Source organism: Polyodon spathula, chromosome 13 (assembly GCF_017654505.1).
Source record: "Polyodon spathula isolate WHYD16114869_AA chromosome 13, ASM1765450v1, whole genome shotgun sequence".
NCBI lineage: Eukaryota > Metazoa > Chordata > Actinopteri > Acipenseriformes > Polyodontidae > Polyodon > Polyodon spathula.
The window spans coordinates 21,935,240-21,955,674 of record NC_054546.1 but is presented as its reverse complement, the minus strand read 5'-3'; the positions used below and the strand labels follow the sequence as shown (position 1 = coordinate 21,955,674).

At 38.4% G+C, this 20,435-nt stretch overlaps 1 long non-coding RNA gene across 1 annotated transcript in view; it reads left to right on the top strand.

Annotated features, from left to right (window-relative positions):
- The window catches only part of LOC121325604, a 29,544-nt gene extending 27,673 nt beyond the window's left edge, over positions 1-1,871 (top strand). Inside the window, exon 2 of the long non-coding RNA XR_005951354.1 lies at positions 1,045-1,871. This is a non-coding gene — a long non-coding RNA (uncharacterized LOC121325604). The remainder of the gene's footprint in view (positions 1-1,044) is intronic.
- Positions 1,872-20,435: the final 18,564 nt, after the last annotated feature.

The following is a 20,435-nucleotide window of genomic DNA, read 5'->3' as shown; positions in this document are numbered from 1 at the left end:
TGCCTGTTCATGATGATTTCATGGGTATTAAGGGAAATGTTATGAAGTCTTGAAAAGTATGTCAGGAACTCATGCTTGTGACTTTTCAATTCAATAGGAATTGCATTTGAAATCAGGAAGAAATCATGTGTTAGTTACATTGGAATTAGACACTTATTTTAAAGTGTTACCTTATAACTTCAAAAGTACAGAAATATGTGAGGATTACCAGATTAGTTTTTGCACTACAGGGTAATGTTTTATTGCACCCTTTTCATGCAGCAAAGCAAGATCTTTCCTCCAGGTGTGATTCTGTAGTTGAACATTTTCATTGCTACTTTTGAAGTTACAAATCTTTCGTGGCCCACTCTACAAAGACACATTACAATATTATGATCAGTTTTAAATTGATTTTATTAAAACATTCCTATCACCCTTTGATGTTTTACTTAGTACATTTTCCAATTGAGTTGAGAACATCAAAAACTGAATTAATCAAAAGAAACTGTAGCTATTGAATCCACAGTAGTCATTGTTACCTTTCATATCTGGATGTCAGTTAAACTATTAATACTAACATGGCTTAGCTGTAAAGAAGTGGTGGACTGGCAATGCCCTGTTGAATGTTTTTTTGTAATGTCAAACCTATAATAAACCAATCAGGTTCTGAGTAGAGTAGCCTTTATCCTGCAAGTATATGTTCTCTAGAAGCTAACAGGACTTTACAGTTATGAAACTCGCTTTAAATAAATAGCAACCTAGATTTCAAGTAGCCTAAATAATCCGGTCCAAGATGTAACCTGAAATCACATTAAAAAAAAAAAAAAAAGTCTTTATAATCCAACATTAGTTGGGTTTACAATAGCATTAATACACTCTGCAGCGTTTGTTACCTGGAGATAACTGGCCTTTTGTTAAGGGCTTTTGGCTCAGAACAACATCTGACAGGTGCTGACCTCTGATGCTTTGAAGAGTAATGCTGAATTGTTATTATCCCTTATAGGAAGCAGATGACCAATAAATAATGATAACCCTACTATTGTTTTGTTCTCTGTTTGTTTTCAGTGGATGTGGGCCGCATGAAGGATGTGGGTAAGGTGCTCGTGCTTCACAAGAGGACAGTCATGCCTTACCTGCTGTATGCTCGCAAGAGGACAGGCCCCAGTGACGAGGAGACAGTGCTGCAGTACGCAGGCCTGGTCGGACAGCAGTGTGCTGAGAGGATGCTGCTGTACCGGGCCTAGAGAACCAGTCCAAAGAAGAGGAAGAGGGACTGTGCAATCTACAGTGTGTGCAGCAGCAGCAGCAGCAGCTCAGCACCAGACCTCAATACTCTCATTAGAATGAAAACAACAGTTATGACCTGGCATAAAATTGTAATGCATACTATGATGTATTTTCACATAGACCAAGAAAACAGTATAGGTGATAGAAGGTTTTTTAACCATTAGCTGTTATTTAACCATTTATATCCATTATACAACGCTCTTAATATTTGTAGTTTTTATTTAAGTGGAATTTGTGATGGGGATTCAATTGTCTAAAGGGTGAAACTGGGAATCCTGTTTTCTGTTTGAAGATTGTGTATATAACTCCAGTAGGTATCTCGATGATAAAAAGGGTTTCAGTATGTGTTCCAGATCAATGTTTTTAATGGTTACCCAATAGGTCTTGCGTGACATCACCACTGAAGCGAAGGTCTTGACAGGTTGGACCTCTGCGTCTTGTCCATTTTGTATTGAAACTAACCAGAAAGCTTTAAATACACAACAAAACCACAAATGACTATTTAACAGCTTGTGTTCAAATATACAGATAGCTTTTTAGTTATGTTGAAATTACCTGTAGTAGATTTGCTAAATAAAAAAATAAAAAATCTCTGTATCTATCTCCAAAGCCATTAGAAAGGTTTGTTTTTATTTTTTAGAGAAATTACATATAAGCAGTGAAAATCCATCATCTTCACAAACTAAGAGAAATTTTTTCTGACATTTAAAAGGTATCTAAAAGTATTTAAAGAATCTACTTTAATTGATACCTGTCATAAACTCTTTCATCGGACAGAAGTGTTTTTTGTAAACTTCCACAAAGCAATGTGCTAATGATGCTTAATAAATTGCCTGTGGCACAGTGTTAATCTAAATATTTACAGTCTCTTGCTAAGCATTTACAGATTTATTCTAAGTGTTGAAATTGACCTGTGATCGGAGGTTTTGTTTAATTTCAGGGAGCTTTTTAAAAACGCGATTTTGAGTAGGAACCTGCTAACGGAGTATTGAGAGAGAGACAAAATCACAAACAAGACAAAAAAAAAACGACTGCAGTTTAAGTAGAAGTATATTATTCAATGGCAAGGACCATCCTCCAGTTCATTTCAAAGGGCAATGTGATGTCATAGCCATGGTGATTGTGGTGTCCTTGCACCTCACATCGTACCCTTAGGCATAGTGATATCCCACAGCGATCGCGTCTGTAAGTCTCACAAGGCCCATCTCTTACCACAACGCTGACTGCACATTTTTCTGTACATTTAAGGACTGGTTTCACAGACCCTGATTAGACTTCCTTACCAAAATTAATGTTAAACAGATCAGATTAGTGCTAATTGGGGTCTGTAAATATGCTGTTTAACAAAAGTTTCCTGAATTTCCAAGGGGGCACCAGTTTGAGAAGCAACATTTGAGATGGAGAGCTCTGATCCAAGCAGAGTGCTGTAAGGGAACAGGAAGAGGTGCACTGTTAGAGATGGAGAGCTCTGATTCAAGCAGAGTGCTGTAAGGGAACAGGAAGAGGTGCATTGTTAGAGATGGAGAGCTCTGATTCAAGCAGAGTGCTGTAAGGGAACAGGAAGAGGTGCACTGTTAGAGATGGAGAGCTCTGATCCAAGCAGAGTGCTGTAAGGGAACAGGAAGAGGTGCACTGTTAGAGATGGAGAGCTCTGATTCAAGCAGAGTGCTGTAAGGGAACAGGAAGAGGTGCAGTGTTTGAGATGACGAGCTCTGATTCAAGCAGAGTGCTGTAAGGGAACAGGAAGAGGTGCACTGTTAGAGATGGAGAGCTCTGATTCAAGCAGAGTGCTGTAAGGGAACAGGAAGAGGTGCAGTGTTTGAGATGACGAGCTCTGATTCAAGCAGAGTGCTGTAAGCGAACAGGCAGTAGAGTAACGTTTGTTCACTGGAAGTTTGGCTCTGCAGGCTTGCTCTGTTCAATGAGAAGTGATGCTGCTGGCATGTCTTCTGCTGCCTGTCAAACCTTATCTCTCCGGTGGTCCATCTGGAGGCACTTTTCTGTTCCTATGTTTTCCTCCTACATTGTCCAAGTCTTAATTAACAGGATGTTTTTTTTTTTCATTTCTGATGTGCATTTTTTATTGATCCAATTCATGTTGCCATCGAATGTTGCATTTCCGCGAGTGCCTCAAGAAAGAAAAAAAAGGCTTTTGACATTCATACTCCAATAATGAAATTATTGCACCTTACACAGAATGAGAAGTAAAAACCATGGGTAGTTGCACAGTATTTGTACTTCGATTGTTTAATGCATATACAACAAAATGATCTGATCAGGAGAATAACTTTGTTAAATGAGTGTTCTCAATGTCCTGACAGTCATTGAATTGTGTTATAAGTGCGTATAGTTAATGTGCTGTTAGTGTACCTGCATGTTTAAGTGTATCCCAAAAAATTTGAACCATTTGAATTGGTTAATTCATTGAATTAATCATTTGGAAAGTGCAATTGATGCGAATACTATATATCTGTTATTGCTTGGTAACAACTTAGAAATACTAAAAAAATTAAATAAAAATAACGTTCAAATGACACATTTTGGAAACTTTTTCAATGTCTTCAAGTGGTAACTACTTGGTAATTGGTAAGTAAGGGTGCACAATGTTCCCAGTATTTCTACCACTATATTGACTTTATAATTACAGTACTGAATAATCAATACAATATGAATGACAGTAATTACTGAGTTGTTATCAAGTTAATGAGAAAATAATGGGCAAAAGTATCATAACGCTATACTGCATTCCATCGAATTTAAGATGCAGCCCAAATTTACCAGCCTCAATTTGAGGAAAAAATAAAACATCAAATAAATATGCATTTACAAAGACAACCTCAGTTATGCTGTTGTAGTGTACAAAACTGACACAAAACAGTGTCATTATAGATTAACCACAGATATCATTTATTGCGCTTCGGACTGTATAATATTTAAGATGGCATCACTGTCATACACATACCACTCACTCACTTACGGAATCATGCATCCCGGCAACAGCAAGCACGACATCAGGCAACATGTAACCCAGCAACCACAACAGCAATGACCGCATTGCAAACACAACAGCCAGAACCTGTTTCTCTCCCAATTTGTGAACTGTGGTATTGCTTGCAATGTCAAAAAATACGGGGGTCTGATCAGCATTTCTAATCTGTCCAAGCAGGTACTGTTTGTTAGAAACGATGAAATTGTCAAACTTCCCTTGGTATTCCTCAGAAAGCTAATAATGCTTCTTTGAAAATGGCTGCCTTTTTAACATAGAGGATTCGAGATTGGGCAGTAATCTTTTTTTTTCATCTTTTCTCAGGAGTAAGTCACATTGCTGCTTGTGTATTCAGGCAGCCATCTTTGTTCATCTTTTCTCAGTAGTCAGTCACGTTGCTGTTTTTGTACTCGGGCAGTCACGTCTTTTGTTGCCGATTTTAATACACACATCACTATACTGTACACGAATTTAAGACACAGACTACTTTAAGAAGCAAAAAAATGTTAAAAATTGTTCTATTAAAAGGAATGCGGTAATACTACAGTTTCCAAATGTGTGCCCTGTTACTGTTTTTGGTTCCAATGTGGTCCAAAAAAATCCTAACATGTATGTGACAGGGTAGCTGAGGGTTGACGTCCCCAGACCAGATCGCTGACGGAGACACACAGGCGGGTATGCGGGTGAAAAGTGCTCTGCATTGCCATTTTTATTAAACAAAAATAAAATAAATATTTAAACAAAAACACCACTGACAGGGCAAAATAAAAGTTTAAAAGCTGGTCTGCCCAGCACGGGTAGCAATTGCTTTCTTTCTTCCTTTTTACTTTCTGCTGCTTTTTCATTACCTTGTTCTCCCGTACCTCCTATCTGTACACCCACCCAGTGTCCATCTCCAAATTAACAATTAATCAATTTGGGGGATGGGGGTTCTACACAAGTTTTATGGAATGGGGCTTCAACTCCATTGATGCTGCCAAAGAATAACAAACAAAACAGTGTATTTTTTAAATAACACAACATACATTAAAATCATACAATAACATCCCCCATTTATAAACTTAAACAATACATTTTAAATAATACAATACATTAAATCACCTGTTTAAATCACAACAGTACAGTATTTACAATACATTTAAATCAGTAGAGATTTGCCCTGTTTATTATGTGCAGGGCTTTCTCCTGTCCTGCAACAATGCACCATTTCAGAGTATTTAGAGAGTATTCAGATATGTATTGTAGTTTCACTGTTGCAAGCTGGCTTAGGTGATGAGATCTACAGTCATGGAATAGACTGAGGATTCTTTAAGATGCAGATACCATATTACTGGTGTAAGCGGAATCCATTATATAGTTCAGGCTACTGGAATTCCAACTGCATGCAATTTACAAAATAAATGATTTAGCTAACTATTTAAATAGGTGATTATGAGAAGTAGTACAATGAGGAGAAACCTCACAATCAATGAAGGTGTTTGGCAGGTGTTAACAGTGCCAGATACAAAAAGCAGAGTTTAAGTTAATGGATTGTCTTAATTAGCTTCAAGGTAAAAAACAACAATGTAAAAGCAGGGACTGAAACTGTGCCAAGCTATCCGTTCTTGTATTCTTATTTTTGGTGCTTGTTGCACATGTCTGCAGGATCAAACCAGAATGAGTTTCTTTCTTTACGATGGTGGTTTTCTGCAAAGGAACTTGTTGGTCAATGCACTGTGCTGAGGGACAAGCTGGTTGTGCGCACATTGTCTCTTGCGAAATCATTGAGATTCTTCGGCTTTCTCTTTACAGCTAGTAAATGATTGCTCACAAGTATATATTGCATATAGGGAATTTTCTCATTTTACTTGAAATATCAAATCTTATTTTCAGTTGTGACCTTTGCCACATTCTAGCTCCTAACTTACAAGGGGCAGATTACAGAAATGATGCCGGGCCCTGTAAATAACAACAGGTCTTCAACGCAATTCTACACTAATCATTTAATTCTCTGAAAACAACAGATAACCGCTCTGACCGTCCGGGTGCTGCAGATTGCTGTCAGATCCACAGCCACTACGTCTTGCAGTGAAATTGGTGCAAATTACTTCCAGTTGCACAGTATCTGAATTGTTCCCCAGCAGGACTGTGCTACGCATACGTTTTGTTTTAAGTCTGTAACCTGAGACACAAAGGTATAAACTCTAAGGGAAATAGCAAGCTGAAAATAATTGACACAGGCGGCACTGGGGTCGCTATATATGCAATATTTCTTCAACAGATGACCTGGAGTTTTATGGTTCCCTGTTCAGTTTGAAGCAATTCTAACATATTTAAGTTGCTACCACACATCTTGTCTTTTGTCAGTATACAAAAACATCAACTCATTAAGTACTCCTAAAATAAGTCTGGGGGGATTCCCTTACTTGCAGTCCTCTGTGAATGGATCAAAGCCTTTTCTTACCTCCTATCAGCTCTGCAAAAATCATTTTTTCCTGTGTTGAACATTTTTCATTCGTTGCTTGTTTTCTAAATGTGTGTAGAATAATAGAGATCTGTAGATTGAAGGGCAGAACTGCTTCTTTCTTGTATCTAAGTGCTTCCTGTGCTGCAGGTCAAATTCCCCTCAGTGGTCCAGCTGCAGGGGTGTAGCCAGAACTGCAATTTACCCCAATCTTAAAAGTTGCTGAGCAGAAGACACGTGTAATTGGATTGAGAGGTATGTCAAATCAGAGACCTTAAAAAAAATCTCCCCAGTATTCGGAAACCAGTCTTGCCCAAATGACTTTTTGAAAACAAGGACCTTCAACATATTGGAGTGGCCTTTGGACTTTCCCGGGTTCGTCCTTGCAATAAACCTTGTGACCAAAAGCCCAGGAAGTGATTCAGTACAATTTCTAAAATCTTTTGCATGCTACTTGAAAAGTGAACATATCCTTAATTCAAGTTTATTAAAAAAAAAAATGCAAAAAGGTAATCCGCACAACAATAACTGAGCCAGTAGTAGTGTTCCTGATGCTAATAAGAAGTCAGCAAATTAATTTAAAGCCTTGATTAGCACTCATTTAAAAGGGAATTTTATACAGACAGATCTGGTAGCAAAATGAATTGGTTCTTCTGGAATTGAAATTCATGGCTTGATATCAGACCACTCCTTGCATTAAATCATTTTTTGGAGAAGTTGTCTATAATTACAGTATAGTTTGTGCTCCCACCACCTCTCCTTTTCTAAACAGATGATATGAATTTAATTGTCAATAAGTGCATTAAAATTGGATAACTGTGATAATCTGAACCCAGATTGGTTGTATCTCTGTACTCCAAGCTATAATTTCTTTGAAATTAAGTCCAGATTTGCTGCTGCTGCATAACATTGTAACATTACTGGCTTGGTGCTTGGAGCATTTTACAGGTTTTGTCCCTCTGACCCCTCCAGATTATGCACCAACGAACACTAACTTGCAGAGAAGTCAACCTGGATCGCAATCCTGTTTCTGCGTTCACGTACAGTATCTGCACTTCTCTCCAATGGGCTTCTGCAATTGTGACCCCTGCAGAACAAATATCCCTTCCAGATATTCAGCATTGGTAGTAAATTGGTAATATTTGGAGTGCCAGTGCACACATGGGATGTTTTGTGTATTAACATTTTTCACCTATATCAAGAATTTTAGTAAACAAGGGTAATATGGACAATATTTTGGGGTACTATTGCATTTAAAATAATTTGCACATATTTGAAGATTAGACTGTTATCTGTTAAGGGGTAGAAAGATGTGTATTAAGTAAGCATCACAAACCAATAAGGGTGTCCCAATAATTTTGAACATTAGGATACCTTGACAAACCATTAGTATTGAGTTTCTATGAGCTTTCTTTGCTTGCTTCTCCAGTGAATTTTGTTCATTCATTTGTTTATTTTTTAAAATTGTGATTCAATTGCAAACATTGCTTGAAATGTTTTTAGATGCAAAAAATTACATTCATGTTTGCAAAAGAAATATGTCATTTATATCCATTAGTATATATATATATATATATATATATATATATATATATATATATATATATATATATATATATATATATATATAAAATATATATATACCTATATATACAGTGGCTTGCAAAAGTATTCAGACCCCTGACCAATTCTCTCAATTTACCGAATTACAAATGGTACATTGAAATTTCGTTCTGTTTGATATTTTATTTTTAAACACCGAAACTCAGAATCAATTATTGTAAGGTGACATTGGTTTTATGTTGGGAAATATTTAAGAAAAATAAAAAACTGAAATATCTTGCTTGCATAAGTATTCAACCCCTGTGCTGTGGAAGCTCCCAGTTTGCACCGATGAAAGAAATTGCCCTAACGAGGACACAATTACCTTACCATTGGCCTCCACCTGTGAACCATTAAAGTTGCTGTCACATTTTCTGGATAAAAACCCCACTGTTGAAGGATCGTTGGTAAGGCTGTGAATCTGATGGAAAATGAGGGTGGCAAGAAAGAAGCCGTTACTCAAAAAATATCATCTGAAAGCATGTCTGGAGTTTGCCAGAAAGCATGAGAGTGACCCAGCTGCGATGTGGGAAAAGGTTTTGTGGTCAGATGAGACCAAGATAGAGCTTTCTGGCCAAAACTCAAAGCGCTATGTGTGGCGCAAATCTAACACTGCCCATGCCTCAAGACACACCATCCCTACAGTGAAGTACGGTGGTGGCAGCATCATGCTGTGGGGATGCTTCTCATCAGCAGGGACTGGGCATCTTGTTACAATTGAAGGAAGAATGTATGGCGCAAAATACAGGAAAATACTGCAAGAGAATCTGCTTCAGTCTGCTAAAAAACTGAAGCTTGGGAGGAAATTCACCTTTCAGCAGGACAATGATCCCAAGTACAAGGCCAAAGCAACACTGGAGTGGCTCAAGAACAAAAAGGTGAATGTCCTACAGTGGCCCAGTCAAAGTCCTGATCTCAATCCCATTGAGAATCTGTGGCACTATTTGAAAATTGCGGTCCACAAGCGTTGTCTAACCAACCTGAACAACCTGGAGCAAATCTGCCAAGAAGAATGGGCCAAAATCACTCCGACACTGTGTGCAAAGCTGGTACATACTTACCCCAAAAGCCTTAAAGCTGTTATTGCAACGAAAGGTGGCTATATCAAATATTAATGTATGGGGGTTGAATACTTATGCAAGCAAGATATTTCAGTTTTTCTATTTTTCTTAAAAATATTTCCCAGCATAAACCAATGTCACCTTACAATAATTGATTTTGAGTTTAAGTGTTTTAATATAAAATATCGAACAGAACGAAATTTCAATGCACCATTTGTAATTCAGTAATATGAGAGAATTGGTCAGTTGTCTGAATACTTTTGCAAGGCACTGTGTGTGTGTGTGTGTGTGTGTGTATATATATATATATATATATATATATAGATATATATATATCATATATATATATGTATATTATATATAATGTGTGTGTGTGTGTCTGAAATAAAACAATTCTGCTTTACTGAGGTATTCCTCTCTTGTTGACAATGTGCATGGTTTCATTTTCTGTGAAATATCTCTGCTGTAATATACTATTTCTGTAATAATTTATGTTAAACCTTTATCCCTGGAGAAGAACATTTTACAATTATTATAAGAAATAAAATCAGATTCCATGTCAAAATTGTCTATGTCCTCTGTCTTAAAGAAGTGCTAAACAGGCCTTTAAAATCCCGTTTCTTATTTTTTATTTGCTAGATCATCTTTCTATTTTCATCTTTCTATTTTTTTGAACTTTTCCAGTGTAATAAACTGCTATGATCCACCATGTTATTCTATTGTGTTGTAATTAAACTATCTGCACATACAGAATTAAACTTTAATTTTTAAAAACGACCTGGTTACCAGTATCATTCCTTTATGACAGCTGTAGAGTAACCAGCCAGAAGGAAGCCCGAGGCTTGTAAGATTTATTTTATAGGAATGGACGTGGCGTTTTACTTTGTGTACTATTTTTTTGTATGTAATTGTGTGTATTTTGTGTAATAAACTCTGTGATATATGATGTCTGTGTGTCTTGTATTAACTTTATGTCCTCCATATGGGGGAGGGGGGGTGTAACAGTGTTGAATTTGTTTCTTGAACTCACCATAAGCTCCTTGTAGCTCTGGTCAACTTCAACTACGACATACTGTGTCTCAAAACTAAGTTGAGGGTTAGCAATTAGCATACAGCACACTTTATCATGGCTTGAAACTCACACTAGCCCTGCAATAATGAGTATGCTATTTAAGTGATCAGGAACTGAATGTAAAATACATTGTTCTTCCCTTATAGCTGTTTGAGTAACTCCTGTTATTAAACCTATAGACTCGGGTGTGACAGCACTGGATACAGTAAAGTAATACGTTGCTTGAAGACTTTGGTGTATGTCACATTTAAAGTTGTACATCTAGAAATTAACCAATTGGATACATGGTAACTGCCTTCTTAAATGCCTCTGCCACTGGCTGGAGCCATCAGTTTTTTTTTTTTTTTTTTTTTTTTTACGAAGGACCATCTGAGTAGAATATGATTTATGTCCTCATTTAAAAAAAAAAAAAAAAAAAAAAAATGGGGGCCTACACCTGCTGATTGTGTCCTTCTGTCTGTCATCCTCTATTCGGTGAACATAACTGTCCTGGTTTTGCACCATTCTTCTATGTGTGTGCACTGGTTATTACCTTTACACACGCATTAATACATGATTACTTTGATTACTTTGATTACTATTAATCATAATTACTTTTCATGGTACTTAAGGCTTTTGTATTCACAGCTGTGAAGGGGAATTATTTTACTGACACCACGACCCCCAATATAGCATTCTGTCCAGGTACAGTGGCTTGCAAAAGTATTGACCCCCCTTGGCATTTTTCCTATTTAGTTGCCTTACAACCTGGAATTAAAATTGATTTTTATTTGGATTTCATGTAATGGACATACACAAAATAGTCCAAATTGGTGAAGTGAAATGAAAAAAATAACTTGTTTCAAAAAATTTTAAAAAATAAATAACGGAAAAGTGATGCGTGCATATGTATTCACCCCCTTTGCTATTAAGCCTCTAAATAAGATCTGGCGCAACCAATTACCTTCAGAAGTCACATAATTAGTTAAACAAAGTCCACCTGTGTGCAATCTAAGTGTCACATGATCTGTCACATGATCTCAGTATATATACACCTGTTCTGAAAGGCCCCAGAGTCTGACACCACTAAGCAAGGGGCATCACCAAGCAAGCAGCACCATGAAGACCAAAGAGCTCTCCAAACAGGTCAGGGACAAAGTTGTAGAGAAGTACAGATCAGGGTTGGGTTATTAAAAAATATCCGAAACTTTGAACATCCCACGGAGCACCATTAAAGCCATTATCAAAAAATGGAAAGAATATGGCACCACAACAAACCTGGCAAGAGAGGGCCGCCCACCAAAACTCATGGACCAGGCAAGGAGGGCATTAATCAGAGAGGCAACAAAGAGACCAAAGATAACCCTAAAGGAGCTGCAAAGCTCCACAGCGGAGATTGGAGTATCTGTCCATAGACCACTTTAAGCCGTACACTCCATAGAGCTGGGCTTTATGGAAGAGTGGCCAGAAAAAAGACATTGCTTAAAGAAAAAAAATAAGCAAACATGTTTGGTATCTGCCAAAAGGCATGTGGGAGACTCCCCAAACATATGGAAGAAGGTACTCTGGTCAGATGAGACTAAAATTGAGCTTTTGGCCATCAAGGAAAACGTTATGTCTGCCACAAACCCAACACCTCTCATCACCCCGAGAACAACATCCCCACAGTGAAGCATGGTGGTGACAGCATCATGTTGTGGGAATGTTTTTCATCGGCAGGGACTGGGAAACTGGTCAGAATTGAAGGAATGATGGATGGCACTAAATACAAGGAAATTCTTGAGGGAAACCTGTTTCAGTCTTCCAGAGATTTGAGACTGGGACGGGGGTTCACCTTCCAGCAGGACAATAACCCTAAGCATACTGCTAAAGCAACACTCGAGTGGTTTAAGGGGAAACATTTAAATGTCTTGGAATGGCCTAGTCAAAGCCCAGACCTCAATCCAATTGAGAATCTGTGATATGACTTAAAGATTGCTGTACACCAGCGGAACCCATCCAACTTGAAGGAGCTGGAGCAGTTTTGCCTTGAAGAATGGGCAAAAATCCCAGTGGCTAGATGTGCCAAGCTTATAGATACATACCCCAAGAGAGTTGCAGCTGTAATTGCTGCAAAAGGTGGCTCTACAAAGTATTGACTTTGGGGGGGGTGAATACTTATGCACGCTCAAGTTTTCTGTTTTTTTTGTCTTATTTCTTGTTTGTTTCACAATAAAAAATATCTTGCATCTTCAAAGTGGTAGGCATGTTGTGTAAATCAAATGATACAAACCCCCAAAAAATCAATTTTAATTCCAGGTTTTAAGGCAACAAAATAGGAAAAATGCCAAGGAGGGTCAATACTTTCGCAAGCCACTGTAGTAGCTCTGCCTTAGCCATCTGAGAGCTTTAAAGTGGGTACAAGGGAGAGAGAGACCAGAGGATTGCAATATGTTACTCTGCTGCATCGTTACGGAACAGTGATAATCAAATAACCAAACATTGCAATACTGACGTAACAACCGCGTACTATTCTTTTGATTTTCTTTCAAAGAACGCACACTTCACAGCAAATCATTTTGTGTCTGTAAACACAGTTTGGAATTGCTTTTGATTTTTTTTTTCTTCCCTGTTCCAGTAGAAAGCTGTACCGTTCAAGCACTGGAAATCTACACTTGGTCTGTCTGGGTTTGTATGTTTGCTAAATGTGCCTTTGAGGAAACATGACCACAGATAATTGGCTTTGTGTTCTTGAAGGCCAAATGTACACAAATGATTCCTGAACAACCTCAACCCAGCCTCTGCTATGCAGCTTTGAGGCAAGTTGCAGTGGCACTTCTGCAAGCTGTATAGGTTTCTAGTGATGGCATAGGAAAGCACAAGCGATGGGTAAAACCATAAAAAGCCCTTTGATATAAAGCCTCTTGTTCCGCTTCTGAGGTGAGGTCCAATACTCAGACAGCAGCGGTGATAAAAGGAGGCTCTACAGTTTCAAAATCCTTCCATCTTGCTTTATCTCAGCATTGCAGGCCTATATGTAGAGCCCTGTGTTTTTCGCAAATACAAAATAGCACAAAATAAAACGAAATGTAACATGAAATGAAATAAAAATCATTATAAAAAAAATCATTATAAACCAACACAATGACATTTTTAAATTGGGATGTTTATACAAAAAATACTTTAAATAAATACTTGCAATCGTAGTTATCAAGGCTCAGCTGTTATCATATACACTATCTGACGCAATTGCTGAGATGTATAATTTGGAACAAGTCGTTTAGGAATTAAAATTGTGATAGAAGAAGAGACTTGTTTCTAAAATGCCTTAAACCGTGCATAACAATTAAACAATGCTGCAAAAAATGTGAGCATGAGGGGACGTATGCAGCTGACGTTGACAAAATAATCAGGTGCAGATTTTGAATGGGAGTCGAAAGATACCGTCGTTAAGCATTAGCTGTTTCTTCCTTTTGGGGAAAATACGGCTTGTTTGGTTGTTCAGATGAACCTGCTTTATATCATGATTGCCATGCAGGCATAATTCGTGATATAAAAACTGGAAAAAATTGAAATACAAATTATATCTTTTTTATTTATTTTAATGGGTAGTTTAACTGTATGTACCATCAAATTACATGAATAATACTGTCAATAGTTATCATCCATATATATATATATATATATATATATATATATATATATATATATATATATATATATATATATATAATGTGCAAAAGTTTTAGGCAGGTGTGAAAAAATGCTGCAAAGTAAGAATGCTTTCAAAAATAGTCATGTTAATAGTTTATTTATCAATTCATAAAATGCAAAGTGAGTGAACAGAAGAAAAATCTACATCAAATCCATATTTGGTGTGACCACCCTTTGCCTTCAAAACAGCATCAATTCTTCTAGGTACACTTGCACAAAGTCAGGGATTTTGTAGGCATGTAGTCAGGTGTATGATTAAACAATTATACCAAACAGGTGCTAATGATCATCAATTCAATATGTAGGTTGAAACACAATCATTAACTGAAACAGAAACAGCTGTGTAGGAGGAATAAAACTGGGTGAGGAACAGCCAAACTCAGCTAACAAGGTGAGGTTGCTGAAGACAGTTTACTGTCAAAAGTCATACTCCATGGCAAGACTGAGCACAGCAACAACACAAGGTACTTATACTGCATCAGCAAGGTCTCTCCCAGGCAGAAATTTCAAGGCAGACAGGGGTTTCCAGATGTGCTGTCCAAGCTCTTTTGAAGAAGCATAAAGAAATGGGCAATGCTGAGGACCGTAGACACAGTGGTCGGCCAAGGAAACTACTGCAGCAGACAAAAGACACATCATGCTTACTTCCCTTTGCAATTGGAAAATGTCCAGCAATGCCATCAGCTCAGAATTTGCAGAAAACAGTGGGACCCTGGTACACCCATCTACTGACCGGAGAAGTCTGGTCAGAAGTGGCCTTCATGGAAGACTTGCGGCCAAAAAGCCATACCTCCGACGTGGAAACAAGGCCAAGCGACTAAATTATGCATGAAAACACAGGAACTGGGGTGCAGAAAAATGGCAGCAGGTGCTCTGGACTGATGAGTCAAAATTTGAAATATTTGGCTGCAGCTAAAGGCAGTTTGTTCGCTGAAGGGCTGGAGAGCGGTACACGAATGAGTGTCTGCAGGCAACAGTGAAGCATGGTGGAGGTTCCTTGCAAGTTTGGGGCTGCACTCCTGCAAATGGAGTTGGGGATTTGATCAGAATTAATCTTCTTCTTAATGCTTGAGATGTACAGGCAGATACTTATCCATCATGCAATACCATCAGGGAGGCATCTGATTGGCCCCAAATTTATCCTGCAGCATGACAACGACCCAAAACATACAGCAAAAGTCATTAAGAACTATCTTCAGCGTGAAGAAGAACAAGGAGTCCTGGAAGTGATGGTATGGCCCCCACAGAGCCCTGATCTCAACATCATCGAGTCTGTCTGGGAGTACATGAAGAGAGAGAAGCAACTGAGGTTGCCTAAATCCACAGAAGAACTGTGGTTAGTTCTTCAACATGTTTGGGCCAACCTAACTGCCGAGTTCCTTCAAAAACTGTGTGCAAGTGTACCTAGAAGAACTGATGCTGTTTTGAAGGCAAAGGGTGGTCACACCAAATATGGATTTGATTTAGATTTTATTTCTGTTCACTCACTTTGCATTTTGTTAATTGATAAATATAAACTATTAACATGTCTATTTTTGAAAGCATTCTTACTTTGCAGCATTTTTTCACACCTGCCTAAAACTTTTGCACAGTACTGTATATATATATATATATATATATATATATATATATATATATATATATATATATATATATATATATATATATAATATATTTTTATAGAGGGCATGGGCAGTATTTACTGTAAATAGGCAGTTCATTAAAAAGAGTGGGGGACTGTGCGTTACCATTACTGCTGCTAATGAAAAATAATGGTAACTAAATTATTTTTCAGTGCAAGTTCCATTTATGTCAAAATATGTGTTTTTTTTTTTTTTAAAGTGGATGTAGTTAAAACATGATGTATACTATACTATTATTGATATACATCTATTTGAGTTGTTTTTTTAATGTGTATCTATAATAAAACAAAATTTGTGAAAAATAAGACAAAAAATTATAAAAAAATAAAAATAATTTCACGGGGCTCTACCTAAATGCAAGGCTTGCGGAAAAAAAAGCCACAGAAAACCGGAGACTGCTCCAATAGCATGCGGGGCTCCCTGCAGACCAGAGACTGCTCCACAGTATACTGGGCTCCATGCAGGACCGGAGACTGCTCTACAGTAAACGGGGCACCCTGCAGGACCGGAGACTGCTCTACAGTATACTGGGCTCCCTGCAGGACCGGAGACTGCTCTACAGTATACTGGGCTCCCTGCAGGACCGGAGACTGCTCTACAGTATACTGGGCTCCATGCAGGCCCGGAGACTGCTCTAGAGTATACTGGGCTCCATGCAGGACCGGAGACTGCTCTACAGTATACTGGGCTCCATGCAGGACCGGAGACTGCTCTACAGTATACTGGGCTCCCTGCAGGACCGGAGACTGCTCTACAGTATACTGGGCTCCCTGCAGGACCGGAGACTGCTCTACAGTATACTGGGCTCCCTGCAGGACCGGAGACTGCTCTACAGTATACTGGGCTCCATGCAGGCCCGGAGACTGCTCTAGAGTATACTGGGCTCCATGCAGGACCGGAGACTGCTCTACAGTATACTGGGCTCCATGCAGGACCGGAGACTGCTCTACAGTATACTGGGCTCCCTGCAGGACCGGAGACTGCTCTACAGTATACTGGGCTCCATGCAGGCCCGGAGACTGCTCTAGAGTATACTGGGCTCCATGCAGGACCGGAGACTGCTCTACAGTATACTGGGCTCCATGCAGGACCGGAGACTGCTCTACAGTATACTGGGCTCCCTGCAGGACCGGAGACTGCTCTAGAGTATACTGGGCTCCATGCAGGACCAGAGACTGCTCTACAGTATACTGGGCTCCATGCAGGACCAGAGTCTGCTCTAGAGTATACTGGGAACCCTGCAGGTATACACCACCCCAGACATTTATTTAGGAGACTACAAACAGCTGGCTTTCAAACTCTACAGTAATGGCTCTTTTTTTTTTTCTTGGACCAGTTAAACCATCTCCTGAACCAGCACACCATATCCTGAACCAGCACAACCACTTGAAAACCAGCAAACCAGGCAAACCAGCAACTCTAAGCAGTGTACACCTACTCTTGTCATTGCTGGAATGTCTATAAGGGATAGTTTAGACATATCTACTGCACACTTATAGCAATACAGTTTGCAGTTGAGCATCTGCAAAGGCTAACCTCTGAGCAAGTTGTATCAGAACTGTGTACAAGATCATTTTGGTCAGGTACTGAGATTGTGGAGATTTTATCTGATATTAATTCCATACGATAACACTAATAGGCAATGTGAAATATGAATTATATTACCAGTGGTCCACGTGCACAAATTAATGTCAGTTACTGGCTGTGGATATCCACTTTACATTACGGTTTTAAGGACAATTGTCAAAGTTCAGTTACTGGATGTATTCACCCTTAGGAAACCAGGTATTTTGTAAATGTGCCTTTGAGGAAACATGACCACAGATAATTGGCTTTGTGTTCCTGAAGGCCAAATATATGCAAATGATTCCTGAACAACCTCAACCCAGCCTCTGCTATGCAGCTTCAAGGCAAGTTGCAGTGGCACCAAAAAGGATTCATGAGAACTGGATAAGCAGTTCTGTGTGTAAAACTGTAAAGACTGGTGTTATTATGTATGGACGCCTCCACTATACCCATTGGCTAGGGATGTTAAATAAACTACTGTGAAAGCAAGAAAAATACCAGATAATGATTCTGAATATCCCCAGGTTAATGGAAACAAACCCTGAGGACTAGGCTCAGGGAAAATGAATGAAACTGGGAGCTGCTTAGCTTTCATGATCACAGCTAAAAACTGTTCCGGTATCTGATGAAAGAACCCTTTTACAGAATTGTCTGCTTTTGCACCTTTTGAAAAAAACTCTGTTTCTTGTATCCCTTTAGGCTGAAGTTCTTTCAAGGCTTGTTTTGTGCCTTAATGTTGGCTTCCGAGGCGGAGTTATGAGCAGCTATCCTTTGATATAATTTCCTGATATATGGCTCGAATCAAAGCCTGCTTCTGAATCCCTGTACCCTCTGGAGGAGTTGGTTCTTCATTAGCTTACTTCAGAATCCATTCATTAAGTTCACAGCCTCACAGAGCCTGCCTCCTTGTCCAGCATGACTGAAGCTGACTTTCAATATGGTAACAAATGAATCATTCGCATAAAGGGCAGCCCTAATTACATAGAAGTATGTTCTATATAATGCAAGTGCTTACATGTGGAACATAAGATAAATACAGTAATAAGTGTGCAAGACTCACATCTAAAAGAACATACTACAAAAAGCAGAACTCTGCAAACAGAGAAGTGCTGTCTGGGATGAGTTCTGGTTAGATCCCAGCTTCAGTTCCATGATTAAACACCTCTGAAGCCTAGTCTCCCAGCAGAACAGATATGTGATCAATCTGGTATAATGGATTTGAACGGAACGGAAGAAAAGTTACAAAACAAGTAACAAGGTTCAAGTATCTTATATATATATATATATATATATATATATATATATATATATATATATATATATATATATATATATATATATATAGATATATATATTTAGTAACATTCCAGTAGGTTTTAAATCCTGTTTTTGCAAAGTGACCAAAACCAGCATGTGTCCTGAATACGCATAACCCTGTTATTACGTGCAGCAATGGGTGGGGTGTTACAAGTGACATAACCCCCAAATTATAGCAAAACTAAATATGAAGGGATTGCATTTTTTTTTTTATTATGTTTTGTAATCATTTTTAACCTGCACTCACAGGTAAACAACCAGGTCTTGACTAATGAATTCCTTTGTGTACAGAAGGATATATCCAACAGGTTTTAATACTACTTTAGAATTGATTTATTATTATTATTATTATTATTATTATTATTATTATTATTATTTTCTTCTCTCAATTTAAAATCGCTAATTATTTTTAGGCTCAGCACACTGCTACCACCCCTGCGCTGACTCAGAAGCAGCGAAGACGAACACACGCTGTCCTCCTGAAGCATGTGCCCTCAGCCGACTGCTTCTTTTCACACTGCAGACTTACCATGCAGCCACACCATGCAGCCACCTCAGAGCTACAACGTCGGAGGACAACGCAGCTTTGGGCAGCTTATAGGCAAGCCCTCGGGCGCCCGGCCAGTCTACAGGGGGCATTGCGCGGTGAGCCAAGGACAACCTGCCAACCTAAAAGCTCCCACCTCCGGGTGGCACTCGTCCAATTGTGCTCCACCTCCTGGGAGCTCCTCTCCATGGTCGGCAGTGAAATAGCCTGGACTCGAAGCAGTGACCTCCAGGCTATACGACACATCCTGCGCCACTCAGAAGCCACAGAATTGATGATTGAGTGTTATTGTCGTTATTGTGCACTACAATATTTTGAAGCAAGTGTAAATGCAGATGCAAACAACAGGGGTTCATACGATGAGAATTTTGTATACAAGTGACGACAAAGAATGTATTTGCTAAGATTGTGTACCTTTAATGGAAAAACCATAAGGTACATTTGCAGAAATGAACTGCTTTATTGCCATGTTGATTATCTCCATGTGTATCCATACATGCACCACAACTTTACATCTAAACCTTTTTTTGTTTCCATTTAAAATGAATAAATCAGTTCAACTAATGAATTAACTGGAAATCAAAGTTGCTTAATCAGTATTTCCCTTAAAGACCCTCCTGTTGGTAAAAGTGAGGATACGGTTGTGGTTTGAAATTGGATTTTATCTCAGTTGAATAAGGATATATAGTCTATCTAGGGTTTAATGTATATCCTTTCCACTGTTTATTATTGGATATTCACTTGGATTAAAACAGAAATGTGTGTGTAGCTCTGAAATATCATTGCTTCTTCATGTAGGGCTATTTTTCTTGGACCATTTGTATTTTCTGGATGAAAACAGCTTTGTGAACTTACTGGAACTGACGTCAATGTCTGTAAAATGTACTACATTAACAAATCTGCTGCAGAATTGACAGTCGTTTATATGTAAAAACAGAAATTCATTCATTCAGAATCTAAGGCTACCGTGATTTTTTATTTTTTATTTTACTTTGCTTTCTTTCTGTATGAATGTGTTTAAATGTGTTAAATAATATATGTTTCCAATCCTATGTAGGCACGCTTGTGTATTCATTTGCAGAAGCGATTTTGTCTATTATCACATTTTTAATGTTTTTTTTTATGTGTATCATACCTATGTAGGCCCACTTGTTAAATTTAGCATGTTTTAAAGCCATTTTTCCTTATAATCCTTTTATGGAAAAAATAAAACAGCTGACTAAAACTTACAGAAAAAAACAAAGTTGCAGGAAGGACTGG